The 16844-nt window shown below is 34.0% G+C and overlaps 1 long non-coding RNA gene across 1 annotated transcript in view; it reads left to right on the forward strand.

Moving 5' to 3' along the window:
* Positions 1 to 16844, forward strand: part of LOC307191405 — a 242019-nt gene that overhangs the window by 112745 nt on the left and 112430 nt on the right. The window contains exon 2 of the long non-coding RNA XR_013829752.1: positions 8699 to 8748. This is a non-coding gene — a long non-coding RNA (uncharacterized lncRNA). The remainder of the gene's footprint in view (positions 1 to 8698; positions 8749 to 16844) is intronic.

Below are 16844 nucleotides of genomic sequence, written 5' to 3' on the forward strand. Positions count from 1 at the left end.
CCTAGTTTGGGCCTGGGTGTGGAGAAAATGGGGCTCCCATATGTGGCTGCATTGCTGCTGGTGTTTGGAAAACTGGTTAGCAGTATACACTAAGCTGAACTTACACATATCTTGTGACCCATGTAGAACTAGTTAATAGAGACAGAGTGCTCTTTACATTTGGAGGTAAGGAGAGTTCAGAGGAAGAATGAGAGTAGATTCTGGGTGCTAATGATGTTCTCATTCCTGATCTGGGAGTGGTTATGTAGGTCTACTCCTTTTGATAAAATCCATGAAGCTGTATAATTATGATTTTGTACTTTCTGGCATTATGTCATACTTCAAAGGAATTTCCTTATAAAAACCAAATGACAAACTAGAAAATATATTTTCAACGTATATTGAAGAAAGTGATTAACACCTATGTTAGTGTTCTAGGGCTGTCAAAAAAAACACACCATAGACTGCATGGCTCAAACAGCAGAAATTATTTTCTAAGAATTCTAGAGAGTGGAAATCCAAAAATCAAGGTGTTTTCAGGATTAGTTTCATCTGAGGCCTCTCTCTTTGGCTTGTAGATGGCTGTCTTCTTCCTGTTTTTACCTTTGTTCGTGTCTGTGTCCCAATCTCCTCTTTTTAAAAGCATGCCAGTCATATTGGATTAAGGCCCACATTAATGGCTTCGTTTTAACATAACCATCCTTTTAAAAGACCTTATTTCCAAATATAGTCATATTCAGAGGTGCCAGGGGTTAGAACTTCAACATGTAAATTCTGTGTGTGGGGGGAACAATTCTCTTCATAAAAACATCATTAATGCAAATTAGAATGAGATGGCATAAAGCTGTTAACTGATATAAAAGTGGGCAACTGGGAGAAATATGGCTTTCACAAAATTAAAAAAAATACAAATTGCTGGTAACATAATGATAATTTTAGTTACAATTTCAAAAGAATGCATACTTAAAGTAAAGTAGTTATATTATTCCTTTCTTTTGGGGTAAAATGAGAGGAACAAAGAGAGAAGGAACAGGAGGAGAAAGAAAAGGAGAGGGAGAAGGGGAGGAAGAAGAGTGAGAAAAATAATTAATGAGAGTGAAATGAATAAGGCCATTCCTTTGAGCACATAAAATGGTATTTATTTTAGAGTGTAAGTTGACAATATTGGAGTGTTTGTGTGTATTCTCACACATATATAGTGTTTGCATATATAAATATACACATATAGATTTTAAAAGAAATATGAAGGCATTATAAGATGTATATGTACATGTAGACACATGTATGTGTGTGTCCATGTATACATACCTATGCATATATGTAGTATAGGATAATGCACAGAATTATATTAAAATCTTAAGATATATAAATGTCCATTGCTGTACAATTTATATTTTTTAAAAATGGCATTCTGAATATTTCTATCTCTGTATTTTTACTCATAATTTTCCATAGTAATTATATATTACTCTTATAATAAGAAACAAAAATAATCCTCCGAAACATTAACCTCTCATTCCTTTTGAGATTAACACATGATTTTCAACCATGACAGGGATTTAGGAAAAGAATTTACATGCTGATTGAAGTGAAATACCATGGATTTCTTGAGGGGAAAACACTAAGGGAGTCTATGAGAGCTTTAAAATTCCCATCAGTATATTGCTGGTTTTGATAGCTGTAGGTCTGTATTCTTAATAGAAGTACCACCACGCAGCTGTGGAGCAAATGAGAAGCAGGCTGCCTGGGAAGTTGAGAAGGAAAGCCCCAAGGAATAAAACTCTCATGTGTTAGAGTTGGACCTTTGGGGCAGTAAAGAAATCATAAATCAGTTTCACCAGAGGACCACAGAAGATGTGAAAAATACTATATCTATAATCAGTTCTTGGTGGAAAGTAATGAATAAAATTAAAATTATTTCTAAGGAAAAGGAGACAAACAGAAGATGGGTGTCTACATAGATCTGTATAACATATACAGGTATTATGTACAGATACAGACATTTTTTATAATTGTTTTTACCTGAACAATACAAAAATACGTAATGTAAAATATATCTTTACCACCAAGGACCCCGAATTAACTAATATAGATAATTTAGTGAATATATTTCTAATGATATTTCTAATCATTGTATAACAAAATATCAAAAAATCATCATAATAATAACCAACATTTTAGCACTTCCTATGTGCCTGGCAGTGTGAAAAGTATTTTACATATATTATCTCCTGATATTTTAGTAACAACCCTATGAGATAAATACTTCTGTTTTCTCAATGTTATAGATGAATTAATTAAACCATGGAGAAGTTAAATAAGTTTCCCTATATTACACAGCTACACACTGCCTGTATGAAGATTTGAACCCAAGCATTCCCAGATGACCCGTTCTTAACCATTAGAATAGGGGGTTTGTTAATTTATTCAGTAAACTAATGCTGAACAGTATCAAGACTTCAGTAAGAAGTGAAAATGTAATAAAGACCTGTAAGAATTGAGGAAGTAAAACAAGCTGTTGTAATGGGAAAGAGTATTCCAGGCAGAGAGAATAGCAAGTGTTAGAGACATGAGGAAGGACTGGCAAGGTGGTCAGTTAGTAACTTTGCAAAAAAGAAAGTGCTGAGCCAAGTGGTTTCACTAGTGAATTTTACCAAACATTTGAGGAAGGAATTATGCCAATTTTCTACATTCTCTTCCAGCAGAAATTGTAACTCATTTCATGAGGCCAGTATTACCGTAATACCAAAATGAGGTAAAGAAATTATAAGAAAGGAAAATTAAAAACAAATATCTGTCCTGAACATAGATGCAAGAATCATCAACAAAATATTAAATCCAGCAGTTTATGAAAAGAATTATACACCATGACCAAATGGGATTCATTATAGTTATGCAAGTCTGGTTCAGCATTTGAAAATTAATCAGTAAATTAATTTAATCAGTAAAACCCCCTACTATCAGTAGGCTAAATAAGAAAAATTATTTGATCATCAGTAGATGCTGAATAAGTATTTGATCAAATCCAACACTAATTCATGACTAAAAACTCTGAGCACTAGGGATAGAGGGGGACTTTCTAAACGTGAAAAAGGACACATACAAAAACCTGCAGCAACATCATGTTTAATTGTTAAAGACTGAATGAATGCTTTCCCCCTAGGATTGGGAACAAAATAATGTCTGTTCTCACCATACTTAGTCAACATAGTGGTAGAAATTCTAGCCAGCACAAAAAGGCAAGGGAAGAAAAAGCATAAAAGACATAGAAATTGCAAAGAAAAATAAATCTTTTGTTATTTGCAGAAGATATGATAGGTACATAGAAAACTCTGAGTAGTATACAGAAGAATTCCTGTAACTAATAAGTCAGTTCAGCAAGGTCTCAGGGTACACGATTAACAAACAAAATCAGTCTCATTTCTACATACTGACAATAAATATGTGGATACCAAAATTAAGAACAAAATATCATTTCTAATTGATTCAATGAAAATTGAAGTACTTGGGTAATCTCACAAAACATGTATAGGATCTCTACGTGGAATGTTACAAAGTCTTGATGACAGAAATCAAAACATAAACGGAGTGAAATATTATGTTCATGGATTGGAAGGTCCAACATAGTAAACTGTTCTCTCCAAATTGATCTATAGGTTTAAGGCAATTCCTATCAAAATTTCAGCAAGTTCTTTGTAGACATATTAAGCATATCCTAAAAATAACATGAAAAGAACAAGAACTTAGTATAGATATAACAATTTTGAATAAGAATAATAGAGTGAGATTAATCACTCTGCCCATTTTAAGGAATGCTACATAGAGTAGTCAAGGCATTTTGGTGCTGGAAGAGGGACAGATTGGTCAATGGAATAGATCGATGGAACAAGATTGAAAATCCAGAAATAGTTCCACACAGATATGCAATAATGAGTTTTGACAAAGATGAAAAAGCAATCCAGTGGAGGAACGATGGCACTTTCAATGAAGAATGCTGGAACAATTGGCCATCTGTAGACCGAAAAAAAAAGAAAAGTAAGAAAAGAGGGCTTCCCTGGTGGCACAGTGCTTGAGAGTCCGCCTGCCAATGCAGGGGACCTGGATTTGTGCCCCGGTCCGGGAAGATCCCACATGCCGCGGAGCCGCTGGGCCCCTGAGCCATGGCCGCTGAGCCTGCACGTCCGGAGCCTGTGCTCCGCAACGGGAGAGGCCACAGCAGTGAGAGGCCCGCGTACCGCAAAAAAAAAAAAAAAAAGAACTCCCTATTTTCGCAAAATGGGGTGTACAGTGCAAGTTCTTTTATTTGTTTTAATACATCACCTAATGTGGCCCAGAGCCACTCAAGAAGGCAGATACTTAAAGGAAACTGAAATGAAAGTGGGATTAGGGTAAATATTTTCTGAAAATTTCGAGATGAAAAACTGGACACTCAAGAAATTGTTATTCTTGGTAAAGTTTTCACTTGCGTATCTTTCATTTAACCCTGTACTCTGACATTCTCCTTCCGTAACCTTCCTTTTCTGCTACACCTCTACCTCCCCATCCTTCCTAGGCTGTTCCTACCTTATGCTGTTTCTCCTAACTTTGGTTCAGTAAGTCCTGCTCCTCATGGATGTGTGCGCTCTCAACGGTTTTCCAAATACTTCTCATATAACCACTTACATTTCACAAAGGTTGTAGGATCAGGGATACTGTTTCTTTCCAATTCTTTTCAATAATTTTGTGTTTTGTAGAAATCCACATTATAATGCTGGTAAAAGAGAATGGAACACAATAATCCATGTGTTTCAAAGAAGCACTCCTGAATTCCTCTGTTTTATGACTTATTAGTACATTCAGTCTCTGGCAAAGTCAAGATCATTAGGAAGGAAATTTTAAATAATTTTTATATTTGAAGAATGTCGGGACTTCCCTGGTGGCACAGTGGTTAAGAATCCACCTGCCAATGCAGGGGACACGGGTTCAAGCCCTGGTCTGGGAAGATCCCACATGCTGCAGAGCAACTAAGCCTGTGCACCGCAATTATTGAGCCTGTGCCCTAGAGCCCACGAGCCACAACTACTGAGCCCATGTGCTGCAACTACTGAAGCCCATGCGCCTAAAGCCCATGCTCTGCAACAAGAGAAGCCACTGCAATAAGAAGCCTGTGCATCTCAACGAAGAGTAGACCCTGCTCGCCGCAGTAGAGAAAGCCCGTGCGCAGCAACGAAGACCCAACACAGCCAAAAATAAATAAAAGAAAGAAAGAAAGAGAAAAGAATGCATAATCTCTTTATGTAATAGCTGTTATAACTTCACCAATAAACAGAATTAAGTGTCCTTTTCATGCCAAATAGCATATTAGGTGTTACTGGGAACTTCTAAAAGAATCACTAAAACTTTAAATAACTTTCTGGAGATGAAAACAGAAAAATATTTTAACCTAAACAAACTGAAAAATAATTGGAGGAAGTTAATGTTAACAAAATGGTAATTGATATAGGATTCTGGTGAGTTCAGTGAATAAACTTAAAATATATTGAAAAAATAAAATATGAATGTATTTGTTCACCACAAAATAAAATATTAATATTTGGGGTACACACTAAAGAAAGTATGAATTCTAAAGATTTAAGCCAAGTTTGTTAAAAAAAACAGACTTTCTTTCAAGCTCTTGTAATTGTGTCTCATGTGTCAAGAGTATACACCGTTGATACATTCACGTAGAATGACTTGTGATGATCACGTACAGATCCCAACCTCATCAATCCATATTTCAACTTCTTTCCCTCTGAATTTTCCTTCTTACTTTGTTGAGAAGGTCAGAACCTCAGCTCACCATTAAATCCCTGATAGCCATTGTGAAGTACTGATGTCAAGCTTAAAAACATTTTTTCTAGCTTTAGCCTTTGCTTATTGGTAGAGCCCCCAGGAAGCTGTGCTGGAAGATTTTAAATTGTCCTTGGGTCTATCATACAATTTATCTTCCAGAAGCCAGGTTAGAATGGTTCTTTCCTTTCACTCACTTTCTTTTATCTTTATTATTTTCCCTAAGTTTTCTTCTCTTTATGTAGAGGAACATGCAAATCACCTTCAGTGGCAAAGACGCTTTTTATTGATCAGACTTTTAATTTGGCTTTACTAACGAATGTGAGATCTCTCTCCCTCCTCAGATCACCCACTCTTCCTTTAAACTGCTTTAGAAAGAATGAAAAATAGAGTATTCTCCACGGAATTCATTTATTTTTTCCTAGATTTCTGCAATATATCAGTGTATAACCTAGGAAAGATAATTTGTACCAACACTGCTGTTGAATCATTTTTGGAATGTTACTGAGACATAGTGAAGTTTCCAATTCATTGTGTTTACTTCAGCGAAGGTAGATACACTTGAGTTTGTGATAGTCTTTTCATAAAAGATATTGTCTAGGGTTCCGCAAAATAGATTAGTTATCCAAATTGTTATAAATACATATAAGCGCAGAAACATTAACTTACGTAAAAGTGGTGTACTGTTTACTAAAATGCAAATATGTGAAATTTAATGTTAATAAGTTTAATTAATAATTTTTAAAAGAGTGTAAAAGTTTTATTGGATTAGTCTCCATACACTTAGTTTTTAAATTACAAGACTGTATTTTGCAACTTTGAATATGAAAATGGAAGTGCTTCATAGAAATTTTAATGGTCCATGGACTTTTACTTTACTTCCTCTGTTTAACATCTCATATTGTCCTAAGCTAGGGATACCTTTTTTTCTTCATCCTAGCAGCCCCAGACTTCTCTTCAGCAAATCTTACGTACTAGATGCCTTCCACATTAGGCAGAAATTGCTGCTGACCATCTTCCCTTAGAATATAACTTTTTCAGAGCCTTATATTTGGTATCTTTTTCCATTTAGAAGGTTCTAAATTTTTTCTTTGAATTTTTAAGCAATCACAAACTTAGAAAAACAAGGAGACAGAGTACAGAAAAATTATTGCTGAACTATTTGACAGTAAGTTGTTAATCTTGTGCCCTGGATACTTTAGTGTGTATGTTCATAAGGTGATCCTCCTATATAACCACAGTACGACTGATATAATAAGGGAATTTACATTGATATATTACTATCATGTAATCTTTAGAGCCCATTCCATCCTACCAGTGGCCTCAGCAATGGTCTTCATAGAGAAAGTATCCACTTCCGAATCACATATTGAATTAGGTGTCATATCACTTTAATTTCCTTCATTCTGGAGCAGTTTCTCAGCCTTTCCTTGACTTTTAGGAGCTTAATACTTTTGAAAATTGCAGGCTAATTATTTTAAAGAATGTGTCTAAATATGAATTTGTTTGATATTCCCTATGATTAGATTCAGGCTACACTTTTTGATAAGAATGTCACAGAAGTGTGCTGCATGACCTTTGCATCTTATCGAGTAGCACAAAATTTCCATTTGTGCCGTTATTGATGATATTCACTTTGACCATTTGATTCATGTTTTGTCTGCCAGACTTCCACACTGAAAAGTTATTTTTTGCTTTTTTGTAAATGTGTTTTAGAGAGAGGCACTTTGAAAACATATAAATATTGTTACTCATCAAATTTTAATTTATTTACTCATACCTGTATGATGGGTGACAAAAACATCCAGATTTGCCCAGGATTGAGGGGTTTCTCAGCACTTTGGACTTTCAGATGTGCAACTGGTACAGTATTAGGTATATGTACAAGAATATATCTTTATGTTGGCAAATGTTTCCATTTAATTGAGTAAATACATAAAAATGAAATAGCTGGGAATTATGGCAAGTATATGTTTAATATTTTAGGAGTTTTCCAAAGTAGTTGTACCATTTTAACTTCCTACCATCAATGTATTATAGCTCTAGCAGCATCACATCCACTTCAAATTATTCATTTTTCCAAAAGTATCTGTAGTAATTTTGATAGTTATTGTCTTAAATCCATAAGATGATTGATTTCCCCCCAAATATAACAAGCTTTATTGTATTAGTGTTCTTTAATTTGAGTCAGCAATACTTTGTAGTTTGCAGTGTATAGATATTACATGGCTTTTGTGAATCTGTTCCTGAGTATTTTATTTATTTTTTTTATATTGTGAGTGAAATGTAAAAATTTTATTTTTCAGTTTTTCTCTGCTAGTTTAAAAAGCATATACTTCCTTTTTTACAAACAGAATATAGCTACAGTAACTGTTTTAACGTCTTTTTTATTAGTTATGTAATCTGTATCATAGCTGGGTCAGTTGTTTGGTTTTTTTTCTTATTATAATCATGTCATATTGTCTGCTTCTTTGTCTGCCTGATTATTTTTAACAGGATGCCAGACAATGTGGATTTATGGGTGCTGGATATTTCTGCATGCTATAAATATTCTTGAGTTTGTTCTGGGATGCTGTTAATTTACTTGGAAAGAACGTGGTACATTTAGGTCCTGCTTCTAAGCTTTTAAGATGGGACCAGTACATTATTTTGTCTATGAGTCGTTTGCCCTCACATCTGAGACAAAACTCTTCTGAGTACTTTAGCCGATGTCCCATGAAATAGGAAGTTTTCTAATCTGACTGTGGTGAACAGACACTATTCTTGGTAGTTTGTGAGCTGGATTTTTTTTTCCCCTTTAATCCTTTGAGATCACTCTAATTCTGTTATCTGAAAATGTCTTTACTTCATTCTTGAAAAATATCACTAAATATAGAATCCTGAATTGACAGTTATTTTCTTTTTATTTCAGCACTGCAAAGATGATGCTCCTCTTTCGACCTCCCTGATATCTGATAAGAGGTAAGTGATCATTTCCATTATGTTTTACATTTATGTAATTTATAAATGTAATTTATATGAATGTTTTTTAAATTGCTTATGAATTCGTAATTTATATGAATGCTTTTTAAATTGCTCTCCCTTTCCTAAAATCTTCTGCTTTTGTTCATTCTTTTTAGCTCTCATTTAAGGTTCCTCCCAAAGTTTTATAACTGGTATTTGCTGCAAGATCAGTTTAGTAAGAATTTGCATCCCATTAGAGGTACCTCCTTTTCTGTTTAGGTAGGGAGAGAACGGAGACGGCATATTCAAAATATTGGGTTGGCCAAAAAGTTCCTTCAGGTTTTAAAGTAAAAATATTCAGTGTTTTTTAAAAAGACTATCAATCAAGAATTTTATTACACTAAAACTGTCATTCAGAAGGATAATTAAAACATTAACTGATTTGTACAAAAGCTAAGAAAATCCATTGCAAGCATCTCTGCCCTAAAGAAAGCATATACTGTCTTCTCTTCACATTTCAGACTTTTTCTTTTTCTTTGTATTTAATCCCGAGAATTTTTTGTTGTTAATGGTAAATTAAGTGTTAAAAATAAAATAGTTTAAAGTATGTCTCCTACATTTTCCTGGAAATATACACCTCCCTTAGTTTTTAAATATATCGTTAAAACCATTTATTGATTTTATTATTTTGGATTTGTTATCAGAGAATTTTATCAGTGTCATGTTGGGATTTCTAAATTTTTGGCCTTAAACGTGTTCATTTTTTGTAAATGATTCATGTGTGATTGACAAAACTGGTTACTAGCTGTAATGTTTAGAGGATCTCTGTATGTATTAGGTAAAGTTTCTTAACTACTTTGCTGAAATCTTCTTTATTTTTACAATCAAAAAGGTTTCTTTATCTAATGATTAAAGAGTTGTATTACAATGTCATTATCAGATTCTGGGTGAGTTTGTTTCTCCTTGGTATTCTGCTCTTAACTTTTCTTTATAGATTTCAAACTGTATTATTAGGTTAATGCAACATCTTAGTTTTTATCTTTACTTTTGAAAAATTGTTCCTTTTCATTATATAGTATGTCAAAGTGTTACTCCCCTTACTGTTTACCCCCATGAGTATATTACTCTCATTAGTATTTCTGCCTGAATATTTTTTCCTGATAGCAATATTTCTTTTACAAATTTTATTTTGGTTACTATTTATCTGTTTTATATTTACCCATTCTTTTATTCTTGGCTTTTTGAGTCATTTAATTTTAGTGAGTACTTGTACTTTTTCATCCTATTTGACTTTGTACCTTTTAGGTGAATTTAATCCATATAGGGAAAATTGATATATTTAAATTGATTTGTACCATGCTTGTTTTTTCTGTTTGTCATAAATTGCTTTAACTTTATATTTTTCCATTTCTGACCTTCCGTTCATGTCACAAAGTAGTTTTATTTTTAATTAATTAATTTTATTGAAATATATTTGACTTACACTATATGTTTCAGGTGTGCAAAGTAGTAATTTGATATTTTTATAGAATATTCTCCATACAAAGTTATTACAGAATATTGACTATATTTCCTGTGCTGTATATCACATTCTTGTAACTTATTTCATACCTAACAAGTTTCATAGCTTGTACCTCTTAATCTCCTTCACCTATTTAGCCCATTCCCCCCACAGTGTATGGGGGGATACATATAGTTTCTTTCTAGGTATTAGTTAAATTTTGCATAGTCTCTATTTTTTATAGGAAATATTCATTTACATACATTAATGTATTCATTTTATTTTACTAATTTACTTTTTGGACTCCATTTATGACAGCCTAAGCACCATTTTATTCTGAAGCCCCCTGGGTGCTTTTTCATACATGGAGTGTCACAGAGCTTATCCACCCAAACACTGAACATATGGCTTCTGCTGGATTTAGTTCTGTATCTCAGTAAATCAGTAAATAGTATGAAGCGCCACCACCCATACCACCTCTCCAAGCGTGTTCTGATCTGTTTTCCGGTTTAGCTTCCTCATTTGTTTCTCGTATTTCTCAGTTTGGCTTTGTGTTCTTATCATGTTCACAATAATGCTTTTTCCTGTCTTGGGCCTGTGATTGATGGGGTTTCTTTCTGAAATCTCATCACCATCAAAGGGAATTTGAGCATTTCATTGTCACTATGCCACCATTTTCCTTTTGACTAGTGTTTCTTCAATTACCTGGTAGACCTGGTAGAGCCTAGGATTCTGCACTTGTAATGAGCTCCCAGGTGGGAGCCCATGCTTCTGGTCCATGGACCACACTTTGAATAATAAGGCTTTAAATATTCACACTGTTTTCTCATGGTGATGAGATTGGTTATTGCAAGATTCTGCTTATTTGAACCAGGTTTGACCAGGAGCTCATTATACGTTCTTCATTCTTTGGGACTGGTCAAGTTTGCCCCTGCCTTAGAATCGGCCCCTTTAGGAAAGAGAGTGGGCTTTTGTTCATCTAGGAATTAATTTTGAGGCAGTTGATGGCAGGTACATATCCATCTGTGTTCTCCTTTGCAGTTTAAACCAAATTAAAATCACTAAATGACAAAATGTATCATTTTACTACTTGTAACATATGTATATAAATTATCTCGGATAATCAACTGGAAATTGAGGTTTGTGGATAAAATATAATGTATTAGTTCATGACCTATAACAGAGCGTTTCTTTATTTTTCAGTTTTCAACTTCACAAATACGTCATTGTCAGTAACACCCTATTAAGGGAAATAGTTTACTTCTGTAGATTTACAACAGAAATTTGTATACAAAAGCATAACTAATTCTAAGATTTGTGAGACTTTGAGTAATATATTTCTGCTAACTTTGCAGTAACACAATAATGAAACCAATGTCTTCCATTCACTTAAAACCCTTTGAAAAACCATTAATGTTTTAAAGCAGAAGTCACTCTTGTCTTCTGAATGCCAAAGAAGATGATTTTCCCTTGTGGATATTTGATGATATTCTACTCATTCCTCAAATAACCCAAGTCTGTGCTACCTTTTTATTTGCCTTATTTGTCCCGTGAGGTTGTAACAATGAAGCTCTTATTAAAGCAACTAAATTTTAATTGCCAGAATGAATGGCAAGAGAGGAATGTTGTGACTGCTTACATATCATGCACATTGCATTCTGGAAAAAATTGCTGCCAGCTTGCTAGTAAATGGTGAGTTTACCTCGTAGGTTCATGATAAAAACTAAAATACATGAATTCCTGAGTAACAGTTTTTAGTATATTTTATTTTTGTGTTAGAAAGAGTCCAGTTTCTCTTAAAGAGTAATATTTTACATAATAAAATGGCCTTGAGGAATTCCACCAATGTCATTTAAAGACACAAACAAGTCTTCCTTCTTCAGCATTAGTCGTAAGCGTGACACTGAAAACTCTTTGGCTTCTATAAACATGTTCATTGTATTCATTAAAGTAAAATTCCATTCCTTCTTGCTCTCAGTTCCATATGTCCCTACTCCACTACCAAGTCAGTGAGGCAGCACCAGAATCTTGCCCCAACACACATTTGTTTATTTTGGATCCTTTCTTGCACTGTGTCACAGAGCGGCTGGTCAAGTAGAGCTACCTTCTGTGGCTGTAATTCTATTGCTTGGGGATATTTCCTCCTATTTTTTACATAAAGGACGAATCTTATTTCCATTTAGATTCCTAGAATAATCTTGTATCATTAAATTGTTACTATAAAATAATTAGAGAGATTATGAGAATTAGAAAAACATTGCTAGAACAGGCTATTAAAATAGATAATTTTATGACAGTATTGAAAATGTTTTAACATCTGCTCAGCATTAATATTTGTCAGCTCTCATTTTTAAAATACCAAGCTGAAAATCCCACTTGCTAATTTTTTAAATAATTAGGGTTATTTCATTATTAATACTGTATGTGCTGTTGATTCAGAAGGCAATGCATTAGAATTTCAGTATCTGTGTGTGAGAAAAATATAGACAGACTGGAGGTGAGGAGTAAAAGAAAGGCAAATATGTTACTTGTGAATAGCTGGGCCTATTTAAATGTTTAATACAAGTCTATTTTAGAATTTTTCTAGTGTGTTTCTTGGTATGCTTCTTAGCAAAATATAATTAATTGCTAGTTGGATAATTTTGTTAGAGGTAATTTTGAGTTTGTTGTGCATGGACCAAAAAGAGCATTTCTCATACTATCTTGGAAGCTAATTTCTTTGAGTCTCACATTTCTGTTGCCTAAATAAGGTATGTTTTATTTACACTAAAATTGTGAATTTCCAAAGACCGGCAATAAAATTCTGGGGGGCCAAACCCAGAATGAACCCAGATAGCACTAGCCTAAAATCATTCACATTTCAATTTTATGCCCCCCAGGATTTGCATTTTCTTTTCAAAGCTTTGATATTTCAAAATATATGCCAGTTTTAGTATTCTATTTACTGTTTACAGGGCTACAACAACAGATAATTGTTACAGTTTACATTAAATAGGCCAACTGAAGTGATGGTTACCAGCCCTTTAAAGTACAGGACACTTAACCATGCCTGTTTTTTTTTTGTCTTTTTGTAATATTTTTGAAAACTGGGCTGTTTTGAAAAGAGATGCATAATCCATTGCTGTGCTTGGCGCAGCTTGCTAAACCTAATTTAATGGAAAGAGAAGGAAGAGGAGTAGAGATAGTGAAAGACCAGACCACATCAGCCAAAATTCTGTGATGCCCCTGGAATAAATTGAGTGTGGGAGACTTATCATTAAGCACCCTGAGGAAACAGGGTTGATTAATGACCATACAGTATAGACACAAAATAACCGAAGTACCATTATAGAACATAGATAAATGAGAGTAGGTATTGTTGTATACCAATATTTCTTGGAAAGAATCAGGATTAGAGTACTGCAAACAGTATTTATTGGAAAGAATCAGGATTAGAGTACCGCAAACAATCCAACATGCTGAACTATAAAAAATTTAAGTTGAGTCAGAAAGCGTCAGAGCCGGCAGCACCATAAGCTCATTCCTCTTGTTTGAAGGTATAGGTTTGGGCAACTTCTTTGAAAATTCTTGAGTAAGAGAATTCTAAAAGTTTGTTTCTGGATACAGTCTTTCACAACACATTTAGAATATCAGTAAACTTTTTATAGAAGTTATGCATGAGGAAGTATTTCTTTCAGTGAAGAACAGTTTCCCCTGGCATTAGATGTGAAAATTGGAAATGCAATTTCCAATTTTTTCCAATGCAATCCAATTCCAAAGTCCCCCAATTCAGGACTCTTTTATTCTCTTTTCAGTTAGTTATTTGGAGGAGACAAAGAAGGCAAATAATTTGAGAGGCAAAAACAGAAAAAAAAAAGAAAAAAGAGGAAGGCACGAAAGGTAGTAGTTTTCCTGTAGACAGTGGGAAAGTGGAATCAAAGCCACCATGGCTATAACTCCATGTCAAGCCATCAATCTTAGTAAAATGAGACTTAAGGTAGGATTCCAGCAATATATGTCAACTTTTGAAAAAAAATGTAAATTTATCTACTCAAATAAGTATTTTAATGATCTTTCCTCTAAAATAAAATTAATATCTTCTCTTTCGTTCTAAAGGTGTGTTGTCCAATATGGTAACCACTAGCCATAAGTCATGTTTGAGAACTTTAAATGTAACGGGTTTGAATTGAGATATTCTGTAATTATAAAATACACACCCCATTTCAAGGATTTAGCATAAAAAATGTAAAATAACTTATTAACATTTTATGTTAATTACATGGCAAAATTACATTTTGGATATATTGGCTTAAATGAAATATGTTATTTAATTTTACTAATTCCTTTTACTTCTATATTGTGGCAGTGGAAAGTTTACATTTACACATACGGCTAACATTGTGGCTCCAGTTATATTTGTATTGGACGTTCTTGGCATTGTGACTAAGATCATCATATACATAAGTGGGATCCATACTCCAAATCTTTCCTGATAAAATTCAGTCCCTTTTTATAGACCTTATCACATAATTATAGACAGATGTACATTCATCTCTCAGCGGCAAGGAGAATTCCTTTTTCAAACCAATTAAAATTTTAACAGCTGAATTTATATACCTTCTCAGAGTGAAGAAAGCACCGTTAATCAGTTGGGATAGTAGGGGACAAAAGAAAGATACAGACCTTCCAGTCATGAAGTGTATGTTTTAGAGGAGGAGAAATAAATCAACATTACATAAATCAGCTGAGTTGGGTGCTATGCTACAGAGAAGTGCAGGGTTTTATGTTCTAGATATGGGGGGAACCTAACCTAGTCAGTATGTCTCTCCTGTTATCAAGTAAATCACTGTGAATACAAAAGATACTACATTTTTTAATGGCAGTAATATCATCAGAAAAGTATGTATGTTTAGCCAGTGAGTTACATTTTTAATTTAATCTATCAGGTTTCATGAATTTAAAAAGCATATGAGGGATAATAAAGCAAATACATCAGACTAGTTAGTGCATTTTAATTATTTTAAAAATATTTGTATAGTATGCTTATTTGGGAGTGATCTCCAGCGAGGATGTGATTTTGAGAGAACAAAATAATCTTCAGTAAGAAAGAACATTATGATTGTAAGCCTTTGATTTTTAAAATAGACGCTCGATTAATGTTAAATAAGTAACGTGCATCATTATTTGCGGCATTTGCTTTCACACAAAGTATCTCATTTAATCATCTCAATAACTATACGTTATGTTTTTTCTCTCATTTTATAGATTTACGTGGAATAATTAATATATGTGATAAATATTTATTCAAAGACTGTGATTCAGTAAGATTAAGTATTTACCTATAGTTATACAACCAGTAACTACCACCAGAGTTTACTGTGAGTGAGTCAGAAGGCTAACATGAGCAAGGAATTGGCTTTGATAATGTTAACATCGAAAATAAATATATGCTAAGGCAAATTATATCTCAAAGACCTGCAGATTACCAGACCTTTTGATGTTTTACTGACACTCTTCCATGGCATAATCTCAATGTATTGTCTGCGGAAAGTATCTCAGGTACAATCATTAAAACTCTAATGCTTGGGAACCTCAGCCATGCAACTAAGCTGTGCTATATTCATGTAACGATGTGCAATTTTTAAGGCCGTACCTATATTTAGGCTATCTCTTATCTCAAGTTAAACCACAGTATCCAGTTAGTAAACAAGTTGATTCTTACTTTCACTACATGCACTTTTCTGCATCATGATTGTGATGCCCCTAAATGACTTCTTTGCATTGAGCAAATCCCCCAACTCTCAGCTGTCCCAAAGAGGCAGCCACTTATTGAAGTATGGGTGCCAGAAATCAAAGTGAATTCAGCTCTTTCTCCCTGGACTCGCTTATTTTAGACTGCAGTGTGATGCGGAAAAAAGGCTGCCGCTATAGTGCCTAATCGTCTCACTAAAATTCTGTTTGTCCCCTGTCCCTTCACTCTCAAACTTTGAAGTAGCAGTCAGCATTGTCTACACTTCTCCTGGGTTCTTAAATAAGTGAAAACTCTTCTGCTGCTCCAAATTCTTCAGTTATATAGTGTACCTCTTTTGCAGTATTCCTTTGGTGCTGTTGTGATTTCTCAGTGGCAAATTTTATTTTGTCGACAAGAGAAGAGTCAAATTATTTAGTAGCTTTGTCATGGTTGAAGTGTCTCGTATAGAATTTTAATACTTTGGTGCCTTTACACAATTAATGTTTTTGTTTTCTTATTTTGAACATAATTTGGGATTAGTTAAATAACATTATGGAGTAAAACATTGTTTCAGAGGAAAATACTGCGTATGCCTGATGATGTCATAAATGGTAATTCCAGTTTTACGTACCACATCAGAACTTTTAATAGAATCTCAGCTGTATCTTGCTTGGACTTGATTGTGAAAGTGTGAATATTTGTGGCAAGACATTTAAAGCTCAAGAGATCTGATCGTAGATTGAGAGGGTTAACCCCTAGTAATGCTGCCATTACTCTTACCTGACTTTTAACCAAGATCATCATTTCAGATTCTGAAGAGTTTTGAACTCCCTGCCTGACTGATTGCATTTGAATATAGTGACCCTGAAATTATTGTACACTAGTTAGAAACATGCTCTGTGG

Source organism: Stenella coeruleoalba (assembly GCF_951394435.1).
Source record: "Stenella coeruleoalba genome assembly, chromosome: 9".
Lineage (NCBI taxonomy): Eukaryota > Metazoa > Chordata > Mammalia > Artiodactyla > Delphinidae > Stenella > Stenella coeruleoalba.